This window comes from Canis lupus, chromosome 16, assembly GCF_003254725.2.
Source record: "Canis lupus dingo isolate Sandy chromosome 16, ASM325472v2, whole genome shotgun sequence".
NCBI classification, from domain to species: Eukaryota; Metazoa; Chordata; class Mammalia; order Carnivora; family Canidae; genus Canis; species Canis lupus.
In genome coordinates this window covers 2,662,852-2,688,351 of record NC_064258.1, presented here as the reverse complement: position 1 = coordinate 2,688,351, position 25,500 = coordinate 2,662,852, and the positions used below count along the sequence as shown (strand labels likewise).

Here is a 25,500-nt window from a genome sequence, read left to right as displayed (position 1 = left end):
TGTTGGCAGAAAGTTGTTTTTTTAGGAATTAACCTTTTACGGTAACTCCATCTGGTCACTAGTTTTTATTACTCCAAAGACAGGAATTTTCCATTAGATTTCTAGGTGGGTTTTCATGTGATCTTTGGTAAAGAAAGGAACTAAATCAGAGCCTCTCAAATTGATACCACTTTCTACCTTTTTCTCTCATAAGCATATTTATGTTTATCATTGTTCTCTCCCTCTCCCTTTCTCTTTTTCTCCAAATAATATTTATCATGGCTAGTTACATAAAGATTTATATCTCCTTTTATAGATGTACCACAATCCATGTGGCCATCCCTCACATGATTAATTATACTGTTTCTAAAAGTTTACTGCTGCTGCATTATACATCCTTTAAAGGTTTTTCCACATTTGTTTTCTTATTTGAATATAAATTCCTAGAGCTATACTGCTGGGTTATAAGGTAATACATTTAACATTTTAGAACACACCCCCAAAATTGTGCTGATATATACTTCTGCCAAAAGTGATTTTAGAACTGTTTTCCCTGACCATTGACAATGCTGCATATATTGATTTTTTTTCAATTCCAATATTATCAGCAAAAAAAAAAATTATTTTAATTTGCATTTCTTAATTTGCATTTCTTTTTTCAACTTTATGAAGGTATAACTGACAAAATTCTAAGATATTCAAAGTATGTGAGATTTTTGACATGCAAATATATTTTGTGAAATAAATTCATTGAATTAATTAACACATCCATCACCTCACATATTTAACTTTGTTTGTGGTAAAAAAAAATAAGTTCTACTTTCTTAACGAGATTCGATTATATAATACAGTGTTATCAACTACAGACACCATGTTATACAGTAGATCCTCAGATGTTATTCACCTTACAAGTGGAAGTTTGCACACTTTTACCAACTTCTTCCTAATTCCCCCACCTCCTCAGTCTTGCAAATCACTTTTCCAATCCCTCTTTTTATGAGTTCAACTATTTTTAATCCCACAGATAAATGATATCATGCAATATTCGTCCTTCACTGGCTTATGTCGCTTAACATAATGTCCTCCACTTTCATCCATGCTATTGCAAATAGCAGATGTACTTTTTTAAGGCTAATATTCCATTGTGTATATATATTACGTTTTTCATTATCTACTTATCTGCCAATGAACATTTAAGGTGTTTCCAATCCATTTGTTTATTTAGATTTATATTTATTCCAATATGGGAATACAGATGTCTGTTGGAGATAATGATTTTGTTTTCTGTGGATATACACCAAGGATTGGGTTCACTGGATCATATGGTAGTTCTAATTTTAAATTCTTGAGAAACCTCCATACTGTTTTGCATAGCGACTGTCCTAGTTTTCATTTCCATCAACAATTACAAGGGACTTCTTCTCTCCAGATCTTTGCTAGGTTTTGTTATCTCTTGTTTTTTTATCACAGGCATTCTGGTAGATATGAAGTGATACCTCATTAAGGTTTTGATTTGCTTTTTCCTGATGATTAATGACATTGAGCACCTTTCATGTAGTTATTGACCATATATTTGTGTTCTTTGTAAAAATGTTTATTCACATCCTTTGCCCCTTTTTAAATTGGGTTGTTTCTTTTTTTTTGTTATTGATTTGTATGAGTTCCTTGTATATTTTGGGTATTACCTTTTATCAAATATGTGATTTGCAACTTTTTCCCCAGCTCCATAGCTTGCCTTTTCATTTGTTGATTGTTTCTTTTGCTGTGCAGAATCTTTTCAATTTGATGTACTTCCACCTGTTTATTTTTGCTTTTGGTGCCTTTCCTTTTGGTGTCAAATCAAAAAAGTGATTGCCAAGACCAATGTCAAGGGTCAAGGAGCTAAACTTTTCTATTTTCCTCTATGAATTTTATGGTTTCATGTCTTATGATCAAGTTTTAAATCCATTTTGAGTTACATAAGATATGGGTCCAATTTCATTCTTCTACTTATGGCTATCCAGTTTTCCCAACACCATTTGTGAAGAGACTATCCTTTCCCCTATTGTATATTCTTGACTCCTTTGTTGTAAATTAATTGGGCTCTACTCTGTTGCATTGATATATGTGTCTGTTCTAGGCAAATACTCTACTGCTTTTATTAGTATAGGTTTTTGTATATAGTTTCAAATCAGGAAGTATGATACCTTCAACTTTGTTCTTTTTTCCAAAATTATCTTGACTATTCATGGTCTTTTGTTGTTCTATATGAAATTTAGGATTTTTCCCCCTATTTTTGTAAAAAATGCCATGGAATCTCAATAGGGATTGTACTGAATCTGTAGATAAGTTACTTTGGGTATATGAACATTTTAACATCTTAATGCTTCCAGTCCATGAACACAAATATATGTCCATTTATTTGTGTTTTTTTCAACTTATTTTATCACTGTCTTACAGTTTCCATTGTATATATCTTTTACTCTCTTAGTTAAATAATCTGCATTTCTTTTATGAGATTATCAGCCATAGTTGTATATTTACTTTTGTGGGAATCATCTGCTTGCATCATTGCTCTTTTTTCCATCATCTGCCTTTTTCCTGCTGGTTGTAGAAACTCTTTCTGTATAAGCCATACTAATTAGTTGTTATGTGTTGCCATCATGCTGGCCCAGCCTGTCAGTTTTCTTTCAACTTTTCCTGTATTATCCTTCCCTATACAGAAGTTTTAATGGCAGTGTCATTAAATCTTTTACATTTTTCCTTTGGGATTTTGAGTTAATTTTCTTAAAAAGTTGCTTATCCCAATCTATTTTTAAAAGCCTGTATTTTTTTCTAATACCTTAATAACTATATTCTTAAACTTAGATCTTTGCAACAACTGATAGGTGTATTTGTACATTATAAGAAATTTGACCCTAATTTGGGTTTTTTCCAAATTTTTATCATTTTTCCCAAATCAACAGAATTTTTAGTCATTCTTCTTACGAATTTTAAGTACAACCCATATGTTATCAGAAGTAACTGGATTTCACATTAACCCCTTACCAGTTTTTCTTTTAGAAGAGTCATTTTCTAGGTAGGTAGACAATGTCTATGGATAGGGATATGTTTGGTACTTAAACTCTGCAGAGCTATTATGCATAGTCAATTCTTTCATCTTATATTTAATTTATTAATCACTTTCAAGGTAGCATACTCTATGTTGATAAGATACACAGGTGAACAAGCCATGTCTTAAATCTAAATGAAATAGGAAGGAATTGTTCTAGCCAGTTACATTTATTGGGTATCAGTTATATTCTAGGTACTGTTTTTTTGTTTGTTTGTTCTTTTGAAAAAATTTCCTTATTTAATTACCACAACAAACCTGTTAGTTAGCTATTGTTCTCTCCTATTTTATTGATAATGAACCTAAGGTTCAAAGGAGTCATTAACCTGCTCAACACTATATGGTTGTCAGAGATAGAGCCAGAATGGAAACATACATCTTATTTAAAATCTACTTCCTGGGCAGCCCAGGTGGCTCAGCGGTTTAGCGCCGCCTTCAGCCCAGGGTGTGATCCTGGAGACCTGGGATCGAGTCCCACGTCAGGCTCCCCGCATGGGGCCTGCTTCTCCCTCTACCTGTGTCTCTGCCTCTCTCTCTCTCTGTGTGTGTGTGTGTATCTCTCATGAATAAATAAATAAAATCTTTAAAAAAAATAAAAATAAAAAAAAAAATAAAATCTACTTCCTTACACTAACCTATGCTCCCAATTAATTACGTTGCAAGTCCAGTTGTAATAAATCTCTTCAATGTGATGCAAAGTGTTGTGAAAGACATTTTAAGTGAAGGGAGGCAAAATGTTGTATTTTGAAGAGGGCTATCAGATGTTGTTTGCAGACTGTCATGTCCTGTGGAGTCTTTGCAGCCTATTGTCATGATCTCATATTGTTTTCAGGAATCTGTTTCCTCTCTTCATGAGAACTACTTGAGCAGTTCATGGAGGTAATAGTTTAACTGCTGCTGGTTTACACAGGCCTGTTATTTAGGTTTACAGAGCATTAGCTTCCACATAAGAACTAAATGAAAATGTAAAATGGATTCTGGATTCATCTCTGGATTAGCAAAAGAACTTCAAAGTTCCAGAATATTCAAATAAGTCTGTTAGACATGAAGGAAGGAAGATGGTTATCTAAATAGTCAGGTAGCTGTGTCATGAAAGTAAGTTTGTAAGCCCTCTGGTTGAATAACCTCAGAGTCCACTTATGTATTAACTTTGAGACCAGGGGAAGCATCTGTCACACAATTTTTTGTTTTGATATTTGTGAATGTGTATAAGAAAGAGAACATTAGAGACCTATGTCCCACATGCTGCAAATTGCCAAGTGACTCATAATTCTGTCAACTGTTTTGGAGTGGCCCATCACCAGTCCCTTGTCCAAATATTTCTTTACTCTTACTTCCAGTCTTGATTTACTGCTTGCCTGACTTTTCCAGACAAGTGACTGCATTCTTCCTTACTTTCCTTTCTTTTTCTTTTCTTTTTCCTCCATTTTAAAGAGTACTTATTTCTGAATAAGACATTTCCTTAAATTAACCAAAGAAACGAATTTGTAGGCAGAAGGAAATTTACATTCAGATGTTGTTTAGTTTCAAAGACTGAAGGCTTCACTGCCTTCTCTGTAGCAACTCCATGTCATTTCAGTCCTACTTGGCTTCTCATGGCTTGTCCTAAGAAGGCTCATTTGAATCCCGAGACATTCCATTTGTACCTTAATTTTGATCTCTCTCAATATAAATAGAACGGAAAACCAGAGCATGAATTAGCACAGAATAATAGTGCATATGGCCCTTCTTCTTTCAACATTGCAAGATTTAAATTTTCTGTTCTTATTTTTCTCTTTTTGTATTTTCTTCATGGTTTCTGTATTTTCTTCAGTTCCTTTAAACCTTCAGATAAAAATCTGAGCCTGGATTTTAATAATTATACCCAACACACCAAAGACTGAATTCAGTCACATAAATACTGTAAACGATCAAAAGCCAACTTACTAACATGTGGTAAATTAGAAATGAAAGGTGGCAGGTGGCATAGATGTAAAAGGCTCATTGCCTTCAAGCTTCCTATTTGGAGGGCATATTTAATAATTTTAAGAAAGTTTTATTTAAGAAAAAACACCTGGAATTCTGGAAAGATAGATTAGCTTAAAACAACTAGGAAGGAGGAAATTGTCACTAAAAGAAATGGAAAGTTTATATACATATCTCTCCTAGTTTCTTAGCATGGAACAAAGTAAAATTGAAAAGTGAGTTAAACCTAGATGAGGAACAAAATTCTCTATGAGACTTCAGGACACATAGTCGTTCAGGTTCATCAATCTGATTACACAACTGGTTACAAAGGCAAAATATAGTTGTAATGAAGAAATTTAATTCTTTTAACATCAGCTGCAAGTCTGTTTCTTTGGGAAATTGGGACATCTGATAACTATTTTACTCCTCTTAGTACAAATTAATCTTCTAGAAACGTATTGATAGTGTTCCTCTCTCTCCTTTAGTTCCAGGAAGCACATAAGACTCCACACGCTAGGCAGTGAGGGACATTCCAACTGATTTCCTTACCTTAAGCTCTAGCTTGGGCTCTGATGCCCAGAATTATCAAGGAAGAGCCAAGTATCCTGTCGAAGGCCAGTTCAGCTTTGGGATGAAGTTGGGATCAGAGAGAAGAGAAGTAGCAAGTCTCTGAACTTGGTTTTCATCAGCTTAATAAATATTTTACTTCTAACAGCCACAGGCATTTGCTTTAGGTTACTGCGAAGGAACGCTGTTCTTTCTCTTTAGATTTTCTTGCATTAAGACAGTCTTCTTAGCTCCCAAAGAGTTCCACTTATCAAGGTAATAAGGTACTTTTATTACCTTATTCACTGCATTTTCCAGATAATAAACTATTCATAAAACCTTGAAGAAAAAGTAAAAAAAAAAAAATTAGGTTTACATCCATTTACTATTCCTAAGGACAGTCCAGTATTACTTCCCACATGTAAACCTTTTAATTAGTAGGTTTTGTCTTTGATCCCTGATTAAGTCTTGGATGTTACTAATAGACATGAAATTATTTTTGGAAAATAAATTATGTTCAATGTAAATATAATAATCCATTTAAAATTCCCTTAGTTCCTGTAGCCTGTTTATCTAGACTAGTCAAAGTATTCTGAATCCCATAAGACAGTTTCTCTCGTACAGCATTTTTTTAATATGAGAGAAACTTTAGACATTCCAAGTAAAATAAAATTTATTCTAAAGCAAAATAAAAAAGAATTACTGACAGCCCAGTGCTCTTTAAATGAGTACGTACAGCCTACCATTGAGAAAGAAATGTTAAATTTACTTTCTACCGAATCCGTTTGTTAGCTGTAAAAGTGCCCGTTATCCATTTAAATTTATTTCCAGACCTGAGATAGCACAACAAGCCAGATTGTCATATCAGACTCAAAGAAGCAGAGATCTTATTGAGTATCAAACTTTACTAATAACTTGCATGACACAAGTGAAGACAGAGGCAATGCATGGAAATGTCTGCAATGACTAGTCAGCCCCCAGGGTCCTTCCATGCAACGTTAGGATGTGATCTCGTCCAGATTTAATGCTTGAGATCCGTAAGTGATACATGCAGTTATCAAATGACTCCCTCTGATATATGGATAATTATATAGCTGACCTAACAATTTCCAATGGGTCATATCCCAGAAACCCATAAGTTCCTCATTTGTTTGCTAAAACAACCTAGGCAGACTGGATATAGACAGCTAGAAAGATTCCACAGGAAGGACTCTCATTATCTCTTTGCTACTAAATACCATTAGGAGGTCTGACTAGCATGTTTACAAGGAGTCTTTGTTGGGTATTGATTTCTTTTTTCTCTCTCAGCTCTTCTTGGGCATCCCCAAGGGAGAGGGGTAACAAACTGAGCTACAAAGGCTTTCCTTCCCATGACTCATCTCTGTAGCAAATATTATTATATTGTGTGCTTTTAGGTATATGGTGCTCTCCATATAATGATTTATCATTTGCAACTGACACCACACATGCTCAAATCTTCAGAATCACTATATAACACTTTTGTCACTATTGACAGCAACAAAATTTGAGCTTCACTAAGGAAAAAAAAAGTAAGCAGAACTTCCAAAGAATTTTTCCAGTCTTTGTGACTGGTTACTATTATCATCTGAGGAATTAAGATGCCTTTTCTCCTTAAATTTTAGTCTTGGAATTATTGCCAGGTCTTCCTACTAATCTCAGAATCTTCTCTCTATGGTCAATCTTCAACATTCTCACATACTCTCAGCCAATTAGAGTATAAGAAGAGACGTCGTTCAAACAAAAAAAATGATTGGAAATAAAATATATACATGTTGGAAATTTATACATTTGGACCAGAATTATAGAATCTGGTTTGAATAAATTAACAAATTGTTTTGGCTTATTTTTATAGCTCTTCCTGTTTTGTGTCAAACTATCTACGTAATGTTCCTATCCCTTTGGTTCTTAGGATGACAGAGTCCTCAGAGGCTAAATCTCCAGGCAAACCTCTGTGTTGAAATCAAATCACCTGACCTGGGTAGTTCTGGTCTATCAGTCTATTAAGTCAAAAAATTGTTACTGGACCCCTATTCTGTGGAGGGTATTATCCTGGGTGCTGGGGATGCAGTAGGAAACAGCCTACCCAGTCATGGTTACTGCCCTTATGGTTCTGACCGTTTCATAAAGATGTAGAGAAGAATCAAGGAAACAAATGTAACCAATTACAAATTGTAATAAGCCAAAGGATCCTTGAATTGGGCTTTTTATTAAGTTATATTTTCATGAGGTTATTCAACAAAGATAACTAACAAACAAAAGAAGATTGCCTTATGGATGCCAACTCCTGGCATTATGCTATATGGCTTAGACTCTTTACTAGATTCAACAATGAAATTAATCATCCAACATCATAGAAAAATCCATAAACTTCAAGCTGCTCTGAAAATACTGACATAAGAATGTTAATACTTTGCTTATAAAGTTATCTGAAATGATAGATAATGACAAATGTCTTGTCTCCTAAAATGCACACTGGAAACTTCCTGAATTCATACTGAGTGACTTTTTTTTTTCCTTTGAATGATTTAAATTTTAGAGAGTAGGTTCAAATCAAAGATTTTCTATTCAAGGCATGAGAAGCCCTATCACCTTTCTCTTTCCTGCTTTCTTGTTTCCGACTGCAGGCACATGGAGGTTCCTGTTCTTGGAGTCTGAGTTATATGCAAAAATGCCATTCAGTTTCTGTTCTGAATATAGTGAGGTTTTAGAAGTTTCCTTCAAAACAGAAACTGTATGAAACGATAAAGGACAGTTCTGTCTTCTGGTCCCCAAATTGCCTCTTTTGGGGCATCGACTGTCACCATTGTAAGTCCTTCTCATTCCTTCATCTGACTACTGGGTTTCAAGTCCCAACCTATAGAAGAACCATGTTAGGTAGTCAGGAGATGATTATTCAAGATCTTGTACATATGGGGATTATAACCTTATAGGGGAGATATAAATAATCACAGCAGCATGGAACTGTATCTTACCAGACATTGGGTTCTAAAATCAGAGAAGAAGGCAAAAATTATATATTCAAAATAACGCTTAAAAAAATTTAGTTCACCTACAAAATATAGAATATATGGTCATGTTTATAGATCAGAATAGAAACAATCTAATGATCCGAATACAGTCAGATTTTCCTTTAGGACTAGAACAGGGCACAGATTCTTCAACTGAACAGCAAATAAAATGAATGGCTTATGGTATGGGCCACGTTGTATGAAAGCACACATATCAGACAGCCTTGGCACAGCTTTATGCTCATACTGAGAGACATGGAGAAACTGTGGAACAGTGAGGCAAACACAGATGTGAGACTTCATCCCAGACTCACTAATACTGGGGGCACGTATGCACTGAGTGTATGCAGAGCAGAATCGCCCACTTTACTTAAATCTCTGTGTCTCTCTGTCTCTCTCTCCTCTGTCTCTCTCTTACAAACACACACCATTCTAGTCAACAGGAATAACACAAGCAAAGCTTCAGAAAGTGTACATCAATGTACATCATGTGACAACAACGAAGCAAAAATTATCAGCAATAGTAGCAGAAAATAGTAACAGTACAGTAGTATGGCTAGAAACCCATTGTAGAATATAATGAGTATTAGGCAAAAGAGTTTGAGCTATATTTTAGTAAGTTCTATAAAGCCACTGAAGACTTTTGAGATGGAGAGTAACTATGACCTTGCTGGAAGGCAAATAGGATGAGTTCAGTTATAAACCTACTAAATCTGAGCTGTTCTGGGAACAGTCAGACACAGTTGGACACGCACATCTGAGAAGGAAGTCTTAACTTGGATATATGGCCTAATGAGCCATTCCCAGAAATATCTTTTTTATTGTTGGTTCCAGACAATAATATACACTTAGTAAATAATTACTAAATTAACAGTAGCTGATTATATTGAATTGAATTGACTATATTAATTATATTGATGATGAATATAGAGCTATTTAAACAAAGGAAGAAAGGAAGAGAGGAAGGGAGGAAGGTAAGGTCAATTTTTTTTTTCTAGCTACTTTGTCTCTTGAAATTTTCTAGTCTGAACATTTCCACTAAAGATCTGTTGTGTTGAGGGACAGTTATTTGGAGAAATGAGGCTAAATTCTGGGCACCCTCCACCACCCCAACAGTATTCTTTCAAAGCTGCCAAGAGTAAAGAGCAGCATCTAAGCAGCCAATGATGAAGAAAACAAGTGAGAAGAAATGATCACACCCAAGGGCTGCCGCTGTGATCAGTCGGTTTGCGAACCAGAAGAACAGAGCGTCTTACTGAACAACTAGAGCCATGAAATGCAGGCTGTTTGGGGATGAAAGCAATGGTGTTGGGAGAAACGACAAGAAGAAGAGCGTGCAGTAATCTGCGCGTTTCTCTCTCTTCTCTGAGACTGACATGGCACTAGAGATCAGAAGAGCATCCTAGCAGGCTTGCATTCTGACAGTGGAGAAGAGAGGCAGCTGGAAGGAGACACGATAGAGCAGCTCTCCTGTCCGGAGAGGCAAAGGGCCATGAAAGGCATCAGTAACTTCTGAGGTTAGCCTTGTGTTTCTCTAAAGACATCACATATGGCAGATTCTACAGAATGGAAAGGGGGTCAGAAAGTCATTTGCTGAAAGGGCAAGCCAAGCCCTTCCTGCTTCAGTAGTTTCCTGGGGCACAACTGTATGGAGACAGCTGAACACTTCACACTTCACTATCACTGCCCAGTGGAACAGCCGTGTGGGGGCTCAGGCTAGTTCAGGAGAATATTCTTGCTTGAAGGGCTATGAGCACCAAGTCCTCAGCATCTGCCCCAGAGGGTCTTAGCAAGTGTGCGTCCTCCCTGCTTCCTGTCCAGCAGCCTGGGCTCATCCACGGGTCCATGGCATTCCAGCTTCTGGGATCAATCCAGTGCTTAGTCAAAAAGGAAGGATCCCGATGGGATTCCTTCCTCCTCCTCCTTCAGATGATTCATGTATTTTTAAAAAATAGAAAATACAGGTAAACCAAAAGAAAACTCAACTCTAGTTTTATTACCCAGAGACTTAAGCACAGTTAACATTTTGGTTTATATCCATATTCACTTTAAATTCAGTTTGTTTATTCAGAAAGAATTTTTCCAAGCTTTATTGAGGTATAATCGACAAAGAAATGTATATTATTAGGGTGTACAACTTGATGATTAATAATATATACACTGTGAAATAATTGCCACAACCTTATTAACATATCCACCACCTCACAGAATTAATTAATTCTGTGATTAATTAATTAATTTATTTATTAATTTCTTTTTCTTTCTTTTCCTCCCACCCTCCTTCCTTCCTTCCTTTCCAGACCTGCCTTCTTTCTATGACCTTCCCTTACATTTCGACTCCTTCAAAAACCGTTCTCAACTTTTCCCTCGTTCTGAACGCTCTACCTTGTTTATCCCAGAAGCAGATCCCTGTCTTGCTACAGGTCATTTTCATACATGCTTGGATGCCTGACCCTGCACCACAGCTCTCAGCTGCCAGACCCCAGTGGTGTAGGGCAACTACGTCCCTGTGGACTGGCTCTTCCAAGCCTGCCAGTGCCCCACTGGCTCTTTTGTTTGGTCACCCCATCACTCCTGCTGAAAGTCCCCAGCACTTCTGATTACATATCTAATTTTGCTTTCAAATCCTATACATAAGAGTACATGCCACACATCTAATTTTACTCTCTTAGGCATTTCAAATCCTTCCTACTCTTACTTTCCTCCATCATCATCTGGATTCCCAGCCTGGTGTAGACAAAGCGATGATATGGCTCACTCGTATTTCCTGGTCAAAGGCAAAGGGCACCTGAGTCAGAAAGTTGTGTTAGCCTTAAAAGTGAACATAGAGATATTTACATAAATTCAAAAGGTTAAATGTAGGAAAATATTGATGGATCAATATAATACTGGTTTGTCTTTGTGATATGCCATACTACTCACTGAGAAAGGTCACTAAATATACTGGAGAATCTGTAAACTAAATTGCTGGTCTCACTGAACAGAGTCCATGAGTCAATCAGAACTAGCTGGTGTGTTTTATGACTAATTCTTAATTTTAAAGAACATCAGAGGTCACTCCATCTCTGCTCCGTGCTACCTGAAGAGCCAAGAGGTTTAGTCAGAGCAAACGTGGTTCACAGTCCCATTTGGTTTTGGTTCCTCAAAGTGAATCACAGCATTTAGAGACCTAGGGATAGTGAGCATAAACATAAGTCCTTATTTCATGGTCTTTTCTAACAACTTATATCTAATAACTTCATAATCCTGCTGAAGCTGGTCAGATTTAATTAGACTTATAAAGCCTATCCTTTTGTATACTCATGAGCCCAATGCTGTGGTTTTAATAAAATAAAAATAGTTTTCTAAAGCTTCGTATTTTGATCATACCATGCCCCTGGCTAAAGCACTATTATTTTTGTGCACATTCTCTGAGCTTCCATGAAATAAAACATTTAACAACTATTACATTTTGTCACCCTTAACAGTTTAAAAGTAGCATTCATTTATCTACAGTTTACTGCTATAAAGTGAGCTCTGAAAGAAAGTGTTTCATGCTATATTCACTCTGTGCTTCTTACCATTTGCATAGTGAACACACAGAAGAGATTTAGTAATCACGTGGTGAATGAGTGAATGAAAATAAATGAACATATCAATGAGACATTGGGCAAGAAAATATTTTCTGTATCTTTTTTGCATCTTTATCATAAAATAATTTTAGAACTCTGAAATTACTGTAATACTGTTAGGAAACTCACTATGTATGGGGGGGTTAAAATTAAAAAAAGAATTAAGGAAAAGCATGTGGAAACATGCTCACTATCATCAGTCAGCAGGGTAATGTTGATTAAAACTATGGCGATATACAACTATGCACTAAAAATGCCCAAACTCAAAAATATCAACAGCACCAAGAACTGGCAAGGATGGGAAGAAAATGAAACTTTTATGTTGATGTTTGAAATGTAAAATGTTAGGAACACTATGGAAAATAGTTTTCTATTCTTTTATAAAATGAAGCATATAGTCAAATGCTTCAATTCTACTTTCAGGTATTTATCCAAAAGAAATAAAGACATATATCTACATAATGTCTCTCTTCGTTAAAAATACTTAAAAATTACAAACAATTCAATGTTCAGTCCAAATCAAGAGGTAAACGGATAAGCAAAGTATGATATATCCATATAATGGAATGCTATCCAGCCAAAAAAGGGGGGGTTGGCGCAGGGTGAACTAGGGAGATATAATGTGGATCTCAAAAACGTCATGGATGAAGAAAAGCCAAACTTGAAAGAGTTGGTACCAATTCCACTGAAAATGAGACTCTAGAATAGATAAACCTGGTCGGTAGTAATAGAAGAAAGGAGATAGGTAGTTGTCTGGGGCCAGGAGGAGACAGAGAATTGACCATAAGAAAGCATAGGGAATTTTTGGGATGATGAAAGGTTATATATCCTGACTGAGGTGGTCGTTACACAGATGTATACATTTGTTGACACCTATTGAGCTATCTGCTGAAAATTAGTACATCTTATTATGTATTAACTTACACTTAAATAAAATGGATAACAAAATAAACAAATTGAGGAAAATTTTGAAAAAACTGGCACCTGTTTTAGAGAAATCTGTATAATGTTTTATTAATTATCAATATTTTTTAAGCTATGGAATCAGTTCTTCATAAAAACCTGCTACCTAGTTAGTTGATATTGCTAGTGATACTGCTCCTTCACACTCACTGAATAATAACTGTGTAGATGAAGTAGAAGAGACGTTATAGGTTCACAAAGTGTTGCCCAAGTTCCCTTGTATTGATGATCTATTTAAGGCAGAAATTATTTCAAAGGTCAAAACAGCCACTTGGAAGAAGGCTGCTACTTTAAACCTTTAACTCTGCAAGTTACTTTGACTGAAGCTTGTTTTGTTATGTTAATGTCAGATGTAAAGCCGCTGAATATCATCTGTTTATCAGCTTTGAAAAAAAATAGAAAGTGATCCAAAAGAAAACTTATCCTGGAAACTGTTTAAAGAAAGGAAGTTCTGGGGCCAGATGTGAACCCAGCACCCACTTAGCTCTTCACCTCATCCATCTGCATGTGTCTCTACAGCACAGTGAAATACAGGGCAATGCTGAGTAAGAAAAGATTAAATTATGCTGAGGGTGCCCTCTTAAGGCAGAGAAACATACCATCATTTTTGAAAGACCTGAAAAGCAGTTGAAATACTGTGTTTGCCCTTAAGACACTGTCCTCAAGTTAGCTGGCAAATTTTCTTATCCAGAACAGAATGTTCCTGATAATGCCAAATAGCCAAGCTATCACAGCCGTTAGGAGCCAGTTTCACAGGCCAGTTGCTAGAATGTAGGGTAGCCGTTGGACTTACTACCCAACCGAGGACATTTTAAGAAAGGAGATGCTATTAATAATTACGCTGGAACAGCAAGCAAAAACCAGAACTGTCCCAGGCAAACTAGGGCCATGGCCACCCTAGTAATATATAATCTGAAGGATGACTTTGATGCAGTGCTACCACGGCTTACACTATAGGAAAATGTCTAAAGAATGTGTCGGAAATGCAATTGAAAATGTCCTCAATGCAATATCATTCATTTTTAACCCAAGTTTTGTTTTTTTAACCAAAGACAGGACAGAATTTGGATTTTGATAACATTTACTCCAACGTAACATAAAGGACATTCACTCTTTCAGTCTACTGGTTTGTTTTTTTTGTTTGTTTTTTTTTCATTTTAGGAAGGATCTTAATTCTATCTGGGCATTCTGTCTCTTAGCTTTGAGTCCCCCAGTATGCACCCAAAAGCAACGTGTGTGAACTAGGTTACATAGAGATCAGCAGATTTATTCTCAAAATTGCTGTGTCTTATCCTTTCTCCTATACCAGTCATGGGCTCCAGTTAATAACTGGAAGATTTTTCTTTTTTAGATGAATAAGAATGAAGTATTCCTAGTCTTTTTGGGAAGATTTTAGGTTACTGAAAAATTAACAAAGGATTTCTAAAATAAGAATAAAAGCTCATTCTATGAAATGTGCCAATACACATCAGTGAGTATTGGCTATTTGTCTATTGCTAAATTATTAATACAGCATATCCTAGGTACCACTTTTTTCCCCAGTGAGTTGTTGACATTTAACTAATTTAGCTATGCTTATGTCATCCCTGCTCTAAACCGTTATTCCCAGCTACTACCAGAAGTCCTTTAAAAACAAACACCTATTAGATACAAAAAGATCCATCCATATAAAACAAATAAAATATACTTGTAAATTGTTTACATTTATAGGATGCAGTATATAACAGAATTTTGAATGCATGCAGAAGAATATTTTGACTGTAATACTTTTTAAAAAATCACTTCTTAGAGTTGACGTTTGAACTACAACAACCTTCTCCATTTGAATGTGTCACTGACAGCTCTGCGTTGACTCTAGGATCAATAAAAAAATGATCATAATACGTATAATCTCATAAAGTACAAATTTTGGAGTAAATTATGGCACAAATAAAATAAATGGGTCACTCCTCTCCTTTTTCTCTTGTCCTTTTATGTTCAGTTGTGTCATCATTTGAGAATGGATTTACTTTCAAGAAAAGCTCTTATTTTATTAGTTATTATTACTGCTACTAATTAATTATTTACATTGTGCCCAGGGCTGTGTTATATGCTTTATTTGCATTATCATCCGTATTCCTCAAGGCGTCCATACAAAATAGAGGGAGGAACCCCAGGGACACCCAGAGGGTGAGGTGATTCTGTAGTATTTTTAGTATCCCAACAGGTGAAGCGTCCTCATATAAAAAGGAATCAGTTTGCTTTTATAAGAAACAAAAGCTTTCTTATGAGAAAAATGAGCCAGAGATACACTTGTGTTGTGTGTTATGAGAATTTTTCAGGAACTTTCAAGAGAGGGAAAGAGAGGAAGAGATGGGAAAGAGATGATACTTTGTGGGAACATGACAATTGAACTGAAATGAGCAGTGTGTGAACAGAAGGAAACACCTAGAGTGTGTATCTTAGTCACAGGCAGCTTTCCAGCTGCTTTAAGCAGCAATAGGAACCTGAACTGTCCTAGGGAGGGAACCACATGTTTACATAATCTTGGCAATCTCCACTAAATGAGCAAAGAATTCCCTCAAGAAACTCATCAGGATATCCTCAATGTTTTGGAGTCAGATTTTTCCTAATGTCTAATGTGAAAAGATTGAGACCACAGGGAAACAGCAGAGAAAGCCTTTTTGCAGTATTACTCATCAGAAAACACAGCTCCAGAAGCCAAGGATTGCAGAGTTTCCTTGGCTTCACAGTGTCCAGCTCCAGGAAGCAGAGTGGGAAGGACACAAGGAGGGTTGGATTCTAAAATGGAATAAGTCAGTTGGGAGGAATTTTAGAGTTAAACAAATCATGTTAAAAATGCATCTTTTGAAACCATATTTCTAATACATTTATTTACCATACGTAAAACATCGTAAATACTTTTAGTGCTAAATACATCACGTATTAGACTTGATACATGCAGATCGATCCAGTGAATGAGAAAAATAGGAAAATATTTTTTATTTTCCATGATTTTCTGAACTCTTGTCATTAAAGTGTGTATTTGTTTGTATTCCTTCAAGGTCTTTGAAATGGCATTTCTTGAAAGATAGCTGATTTGAGCTATTTCCAAAGAAGTCAAATAAATAGTTGATGACTGATTTACTCATAAATGGCCTGGGGTTAAAAACAATTGAGGTTCCAGGAAACTTATCTTTAATGGCATTAATGATGCCTTTTGAAGGTGCAATTACTACAACAAAACCACAGCCAAGGGCTTGTTGCAGTTATTTTTTTCTTCAGTATGAGCTACAAAAATATAATGAGCCAAAATAATAATAATAATAATGATAATAATAATACCACCTTTCAAATCCAGACACTCATAATTAGTAAGCAGTTTTTGCTAAATTATAATACAGGTCATCATTGGAAAAGACATATCTAGACATTCCACTCCAAAGACCTTATTTTCTCTTTCTCTTTTCCATCTGGTGAGATGGGAGAAACAAGGATTTTGTATAATTTTTAAAAACCAAAATTCAATTATTCACAGAAAAAAAAAACACATTTTAACCTTTCTTAAAGAATCCTTTTAGAAATGAAAATAAAATTATACTAGCAAAAATTTAGCACACAAGATAGAGATGTGATTCTTCTAATAGATTTCACGACTGGTGTCATTAATGCTAATTGGTAAGTAATAGAGTCGAGTCAAAAATATATTATCAGAAGAAAGAGAAACATTCTAAGAACTTATTCTTCGAGAATTCTAACCAAATGATTATTTTAAAAGAATTCTCCTCTTCTGAACAGTGTATAATATGGTATTTGTGAGCAGAGAGAAGGCCTGAGAATTATCTGAGATCTAAACATCAGCAATGTCTAGAATAATAACTTTCTTCAAAGAACACAATGTAAATATCATTTTTATTCTGTTTAGTTATTTTGAACAGCATGCATACTTCACATGAACTATAGTGGAGTGTTTGATTAGCCAAAGAAAAAGCCAATATTTGAAAAGGTGTTATTTGCAACGGAACTAAAGTAGATATAAGGCAAAATTATGCTGGGGTTAATGTGGTAGAGGGAGACGCTGCTATTGAAAGGATGGGCAAGTGAAAGTACATCTTGGGATTTAAAGATAAAGTGTCTGGTAATGACCACTATTCACGTTTCTAGTTGAAGAAGCTATGTAGGACTAGTGTTTTCTGACCCACGGGACACACATACACACATAAAGAACATTGTTTGGCTTGCATTACCATTTTTTTTTACACAGTCTGGACTTGGAGAGATTGAAGACACATATAAGAAGTACTTAGGTAAAAAGAGGGCACCAACACTGGGAAAGTTTGGGTAATGGAAGTTTCTAGCTCAATCAGCATGCCCAGGCTTTGGTTGAGGTCAAGGGATAGGTTTTAGGGCAGATCGCGTCTCATATGCATGACCTATATTATATAACTTCCATTTACTAAGATTCAATACTGCGGAGTTGGAGAGTGGCTGGAGGCCTGGTAATGTGCAGATATCACTCAATCTTCAAAAAAATTGGAGTTCTGCCATAAGACCCAGCAATCCCACTTTGGGGTATCCGTCCAAAGAAAAGGGAGAAGCTGAACTTGTATTCATTGTACTGAAATCCTGAAGGATCGGAAGAGATAGAGGCAGAGTATTCATCTTTGTTTCTCACTGAAGGTTATGACCTTGGAAATCAAAGTAGATTATTTGGGGAATAACCATCGGACCTCAAAATAGAGTGAAGTTACCAGAAAGTTGGACTCCTTTAACACAGCCAAGAGCTGCTTGAAAGATGAAAAGAAACGGTCTCAGAGGGAGACTTGCCAAAACTGATGAAGATGGCTTTGTTTTGACATGTGAGTAGTGAAAGAAAAAGGAACAGATAAAACCATAAAGCTCAATGCTATGAATGAAAACAGCAGTCAGACAGAAAGAAAAACAATAGTGGAGGTAACAGCCTATTATTTCAAGAAGAAATAAGTAGAAAAATGATTTAGAAGTAATTCTTGGAAATATCTTGGAAAAACATGAGAGACCCCTAACTCTGGAATATGAACAAGGGGTAGTGGAAGGGAAGGTGGGCGGGGGGGTTGGGGTGGCTGGGTGATGGGCACTGAGGGGGGCACTTGGCGGGAGGAGCACTGGGTGTTATGCTATATGTTGGCAAATTGAACTCCAATGAAAAAAATTTTTAAAAAGAAGTAATTCTTGGGACTCAGACTTGAAAATGTAGAGAGCATGAGGAAGAAAGAGAAACATATTTTAAAACGTATGTATTGCAGAAACAACTTTTTTAAAAGATTTATTTATGTATTTTAGAGAGAAAGAGAGAGGGCACGAACCTGGGTACAGGCTTGATAGTGGGGGAGGGGCTGTGAGAGGGCACCCCAGACTCCCCACTAAGCACAGAGCCCAGGATGGAGCTTGATCCCAGGACCCCCAAGATCAAGATCTGAGCTGAAACCAAGGGTAGGATGCTCAACTGACTGAACCCCCGCCCCCAGGTGCCCCTGCACAAGCAACTTTTGAAGCACTGATAACAGAAATAAAAGCAACATAATTATAATCTTTCTAACAAATCACCTATTATCCTTTTAAAATAATTTTAAAGACTTAAATGTATTCTGAATGTGTAAAAATTTTGAAAGGTAGGAAAAAATGTGAATGCCAAGGTAACTTTTCAGACAGGTGCATGCATGCACGTGTGCACACACACGCACTCATAAACACTAGGACATACTGTAAGCACACTACAGACATGATGTTTTTCATCTTGCTCTTTTATTTACCAGTATGATCATAACTTCTTTGTGACAATAAATATTCTCTGGTAGCATATGTTTTGCTATAAATAAAATATTTTGTCACATAAATAGACTACAATATATTCATACATTCCTTTATTTTTGTAAATTTAGAAGTTTTCCACTTTCATTTTTAGAAATAAATTGCTTATCTCCATATAAATAAATCTTTGAATTTTTCCCTTAAAATATATTCAGAAAAGTGGAATTACTAGGGGAAAATAGTATGGAAAATGTTTAACATTTTAATGTTTTGTGATTATAATAGTAATATATGTAATAGAGAATTTGGAAAAAATAAAAAGTTTCAAAGCAAAACTGTAAGCTTCTAGCCTCTACTCTTTATTGCCTCAAATCCAAATTTTAATTCTGTAATGACATTTTTAGTTTCTTAGACATCCCTGTTGATTTTATGCATCCCTGCTCCCTGTCTTTGTTCTATCTCATTCCACCGTCTTCTTTTATGACCAGCTTCCAGTTCACAGGGACTTGACCCCCTGCCCTCTAGTTCCTGTACCCTTTCAAAAGTGTTTCCTGTAGATGAATGTTCTTTTTCTTTTATTCTACGGCATGTTTTCCTTTGGGCGGAAAGGAATGAGAGCATAGAGATTCAGAGCTTGTCCTGGAACACAACTGTCTCATTTCAATCCCAGCTCTGGCATTTCTGAGCAGTGTAATCTTGACCACATTGTTTAATATATTTAATATATATCTGTTTAATATAACTCATTTAATATATTTAATATATCTCTGTACTCAACGTACATAACTATTTACCAGAGTCTTTGAGATGAAATGAGCTCATACATGTAAATCATTTAGTATACACTCAGGAAGTGATGACTCTTATTGTGGCTCTGTATTGGCCTCTTTTTTTCCCCCTGTTTTTTCCTTAAAGGGGGAAAATATTTAAAGATTTTTTTTAAGATTTTTAAAATTTATTTATGAGAGACACACAGAGAGAGAGGCAGAGACATAGGCAGAGGGAAGAGCAGGCTCCCTGTAGGGAGCCTGATACAGGACTTTGATCATGACCTGGGATCATGACCTGAGCCAAAGGCAGATGCTCAACCACTACCCAAGTGCCCTAAAAATTTATTGATTATCAGTATGTGTGTATGTGAAACACTATATGCATCTATTCTTTTGGGTATGAGTCAAATCCTCATTGAGGTTAGATCGATGGTCATAATCCTAGCTCTGTTCTTGACTCATAGTCACTCACCATGGCTCTGTCACACCATGATGAACTCACTTGCTTCCTCCATTATGTGGCTAGATCACAGGATCATCACAGGTGGTCTGTGACAGTCCACAATCTGTAGTACACACTGCTACCCAAATGGTTTCTAGCATTCCCTGCCTGATAGTGCATTCCAGGGCACCGTGGGCTCCCCCCCTCCACTTCCTGTCTAACAGAATGAGATGGAAAAATAAAGATGGAGGAGGAATGTGGAAATAGGTATGATTAACAAGGATTCCAAAGAAACTTAAAAATTTTCACTACGGAGATAAAATATACATTCAAGATGATAAAGAACAGGACTGGAACGGTGTATATTTTGCTTTGTAGCTTTCTAAATTTTCCATATTATTTGATTTTCTATCTCAGAACAGATCTAGAAAGAGATATAATAAAAGAGGAAATGAGATTTTGTAAAATGCCTTTTACAATAGTATCAAAAATATCAAGTAATTCTGCATAATCTAATGGATGTGTTAGTACTCCAGAGGAAACATTATAAAACTTAATGAGAGATATAAAAGAAGATCTAAAAAATGGAGAGATGTAACATGTTCATGAGTTGGAAGACTGAATATTTTAATGATATTACTTTTGCCAAATTGATCTATAGAGTTAATGAAATTGCAATCTAAATTCCAACAGGCTTTTCTTCAGTAAAAAATAGACAAGCTAATTCTAAAGTGTATATGGAGAAATGTCTTCAAAAAGACATCCAGATGGCCAACAGACATATGAAATGATGTTCAGCATCACTAATAGTCAGGGAAATGCAAATCAAAACCACAGTGAGATAGCACCTCACACCCATCAGAGTGGCTAAAATCAAAAGCACAAGAAACAAGTGTTGATGAGGTTGTGGAGAAAAAGGAATCCTCGTACGTTGTTGATGGGAATGCAAACTGGTGCAGCTAGCCTGGAGAACAGTATGGAGGCTCCTCAAAAATTTAAAAATAGAACTACCATATGTTTCAGTAATCACACTGTTGGGTATTTACCCAAAGAATACAAAAACACTAATTCAAAGGATACATGCTCTCCTATGTTTATAGCAGCATTATTTACAATAGCCAAGATATGGAAGCAGCCCAAAGTCCATTGACAGATGAATGGATAAAGAAGATGCAGTCTATATATTATGGAATATTACTTAGCCACAAAAGGAATGAAACTTGCCATTTGTCACAATATGGATAGATATAGAGGCTTTAATGTTAAGCAAAATAATTTAGTCAGAGAAAGACAAATACCATATGATTTCACTTATATATGAAATTTAAGAAACAAAACAAATGAACAAAGGGAAAAATAGACTCTAAACTAAAGAGAACAAACTGATGGTTATTAAAGGAGGATGAGTGGGAAGATAGGTGAAATAGGTGAAGGGGATTCAGAATACCTTTATCTTGATGAGCAGTGAGTGACATATACAACTGTTGAATCACTATATTGTATACCTGAAACTAATTTAATTACTGTATGTTAACTATACTGGAATTAAAATAAGTAAAATACAATAAAAATTATGTAAAAAATTTTAAAAATAAAAATTAAATAAAATGTATATGGAAAAGCAAAGGGCAAAGAGCAGCCAAAACTTTCTGAAAGAAGAAATTGGAAAGATCCCCACTCTACCATCTAGAAAAACTAATTATAAGGAAAAAGTCATAAGAATATAGTTTTGACATAAGAATAAACTAGTAAGTCAATGTAATAGAATGAAGAATCCAAAATTCAACATGCATTATGAATGCTCCATCTGTGGCTGAAGTAGTAATAGAGTAGCTGCAGTAAAGATACCATTTTAATGAATGGTGCTGGGATTATTATGTACACATATTAAAAAATGAAATTAGACTTCTACAACACACCCTACACAAAAAGCAGTCCTTAAATGTGAAAGGTGAAACTATAAGGCTTTCAGAAGATAATGTAGGAAAATACTTCAGTAATCTTGGGATAGAACACATTTTTAACCAAAAAATAAGTACAAATCATAATGAAAAAAAAAAAAACTTAAGAACTTTCTGTGCACAAATCGATGCCATAAATAAAATGGAAAGTGACAGAAATAAAGATATTAGCATATAACTCTGACAAAGGACTCTTATTCAGTAGTGAGCTGAATGAGCACTGGTGGTTAATGCAGTGATGACATCTCTAAGGTAGGGAGGCCATAGGTAAAAGAACAGGGTATCTCATAAATACAGAAAGCAAACCAACAAACCAGTCGTTGCCAGAGGGAAGGGGAATGGAGGCATGAGCAAAGTGGGTGAAGGGGAGTGGGAGGTACAGGCATCCAGCTATGGATGAATGAGTCACAGGATAAAAAAATACAGCATAGGAAATACAGGAAATGGCATTGGGAGAGCATGTATGGTGACAGATGGGAGCCTCTGCTTGTGGTGAGCATAGTATGACCTATAGAATTGGTGAATCATGTTGTCCACCTGAAACTAATGTGACATTGTGTGTCAACTATATTTTAGAAAAAAAAATTAAAAGGAATACAACAACCAGGAAAGAAATATAATCCAGCCTTTTGGGGGTGGTACAAAATTCCTTAAAAGACAAAATGATAATGGACTTCTGGATAAATGTTGGCTGAGTTACAATTAAAATATTGTATTCTCAATGCTCAATTTAAAATGAGACATAGAACAATAAAGTACAATAAATATTAACAAACGGGGTGCCTTTCTACTTTGTTAAGATATTGGGTTTGCCTTGTTTCTAATTGACAGCTACAAGGAGGCCACATGACATAGTACTCAAGAATTCTGTTCACACTCTAACTTATATAGGGTATCATTTCTCCTTTTCAGTAATGTCATTGGTTTTCACTTTCCTTTGCGTCTTCATACATATTTTATTTTATTTTATTTTATTTTATTTTATTTTATTTTATTTTATTTTATTTTTATTTTATTATTTTATTTTATTTTATTTTATTTTATTTTATTTTTATTCATACGTATTTTAGAGGGTATTTGAAATCATCTGGCCCAGGCTGCAGGCTAGATGTCATCTTAGCTCTCTTTTCATGTTCCTAAGACCTTTTGTAATCTTTACCAAATGATTCCTTAGAGTTGGCATAGATTTGTGATTTAGGTGTATTTTATGTCCTTCCTGCATTCCTTAAAAATTATACCAATAGTTTTCCAGGCTGAAATACAGTCCTACATAATATTTCTATTGGATAATTACAGTTTGCTCAGGTTATAGTCTAATTGGCCTACCATTCCCCCATTGTGATGAATTTCGGATTACTTCCCATGGTTTCATAATGACAGAATTTCAGCAAGAGACCTCTTGGATGGAATTTACCAACTATTGGATTTTTAGATGAATTCTCAGGAGTGAGATAACTAGGTCATTGTGGATACATCATGTTATGCTTTTAAAATACCTCGTAACATTTTTCTTGCTACCAACCATATTTGAAAGCACCAGTGACCTTGAAAATTTAGAACCAGAGGAAAAAATATGACCTGATGATTGTGACTGGGATTTAATAGTAGGAGACTCTGGCCTTTCAGAGTCCCTAACTGGATATGATTTTTTTCCCCTCGAAATAAAACAAGTTTTTTCTTTTGTCTTCTCTGTCTCGACTTGGACAGCATCACAGCTGCACAGTTCAGACATCTGAATTGACTCCTACCTTAATCTAATGCCTCACATCTGATTCCACAAGCAATTCTCTCTGCTTTGCTCTCAGAATTCTCTAAACACCATCCCCTTCTTCCGTTCCCAGTGTTCCCTCCCTCTCAGCTGAACAGAGGCGACCATAATCAGCCTGCCCTCTGGTATTTCAGACTATTCTTTGCACGGCCTCTGGAGTGGTGTCCTACATCACAGATGCAGCCGTGCCCTTCCACAACCTGTGACCTCTCACTGCCCGCAACACAGAGCTGGTCCCTCACATGTCTCCTAGCACCCTCATCATCTGTGGTCACCTGGGTGAATTAGCCATCCCCCTAACATGCCGTCCTTATAGACCATACACCACCGTTGTGATTGTGTCCAAAGCCTATCAGATTTTTAGCATTTCTTAGGGAGTATTATGTCTTGATCGTGGGTGAGTGCCCTCACCCCACTGCTGCCACCACCCCTGTGCCTAGCACGGGACCAGGTGCACATGGGAGATGTTTAAAAACAAACTAAAATGCAGAGAATGGATTTGACTTGAACTCAGCTGCATTGATGAATGAACAATTGTTACCGAAAGCATAGTGAATGCTTTCGGTATCAGTAAGTAAAAATGTAGACAGTTTGTGCTAGTGCAGAGGTCTGTTCATGACCCGAGGCCACCTGAGATTTTTGTAGGAACACTTAAGTAAGGGTAGTAGTCATGTTCACTACAGATGCTGAAAACCCAAACCAGAGTGATGGCTAATACACTAGAAAAAATAATTGGAATTGAAGATAAATTTGCTAGACCTAGTCAGAAATACAGGGTGCAAAACAACAGAAAATTCTGCTGTTTCTATCTTCATACCATTTGGAGAATTTAATTGCCTTTCAACACCTTCACTGCCACCCCAGAGGTTTAGGCCCTCATCTCTCACTTGGACAATGTCAGTGACCTAACTGGTCCCTCTAAGCTCTTCTCAACACCCAGTCAGAATGCCACGGTTAAAACACATGTCACACCTTGTCCCTCTTCCAGTTGAAGCCGTCTCATGCCTTCCCATTATAATTTAGTAAAACCAAGTCTTTTTTATGATCAGCTGAAATCTCAGGATGTGATTCCCATAACCTCTTGAACCTCATCTCCTACTACCCTAATGATCGTATAGTCTGTTCCAGTGATATTGTCCTGTTTTCTGACCAACCAACCATACTCCTCTGATTCTTGCTATACCTCCTGCTTGGAATAGTCTCCTTTAGACCACACGGCTACCATCTCAACCTCCAGTTCTCCCATCTCAATATTTAATAACCCTCTTTCCTCCTTTATTTTGGTGCTTTAACTCTTAATAGTATCTAGCACATTATACACATTTTACACATTTTGTGAGCCACACAGTAGGGTATGAGCTCCATGTGCAAGTGGATTTTGGTCATTTTTTGTTTCCTAATAACTTCCCAAACCTCAGACAGTGTCTGATGAATGGCAGATACTCAGTTATGAACTCAGTTATGAATAAATAAGATGTACCATGCAGAGAAATAATCATTTGCTTTTGGGTTTGATATATTACTTATAAAATGGGGGCAGACATGACTTAACATGGTTTAAATTTTTTAAAATGCAGCCCGAGAAAGTTAAAACAATAACATTTCATGATAGAAATTGCTATGC

At 36.0% G+C, this 25,500-nt stretch overlaps 1 protein-coding gene and 1 long non-coding RNA gene across 5 annotated transcripts in view; one reads left to right on the top strand and one right to left on the bottom strand.

Moving 5' to 3' along the window:
• CNTNAP2 (contactin associated protein 2) overlaps positions 1-25,500 on the top strand; it is a 1,981,926-nt gene that overhangs the window by 1,420,605 nt on the left and 535,821 nt on the right. The window lies entirely within an intron of this gene.
• LOC112651056 (uncharacterized) overlaps positions 1-25,500 on the bottom strand; it is a 34,650-nt gene that overhangs the window by 6,842 nt on the left and 2,308 nt on the right. Inside the window, exon 3 of the long non-coding RNA XR_003130575.3 lies at positions 5,567-5,902. This is a non-coding gene — a long non-coding RNA (uncharacterized LOC112651056). The remainder of the gene's footprint in view (positions 1-5,566; positions 5,903-25,500) is intronic.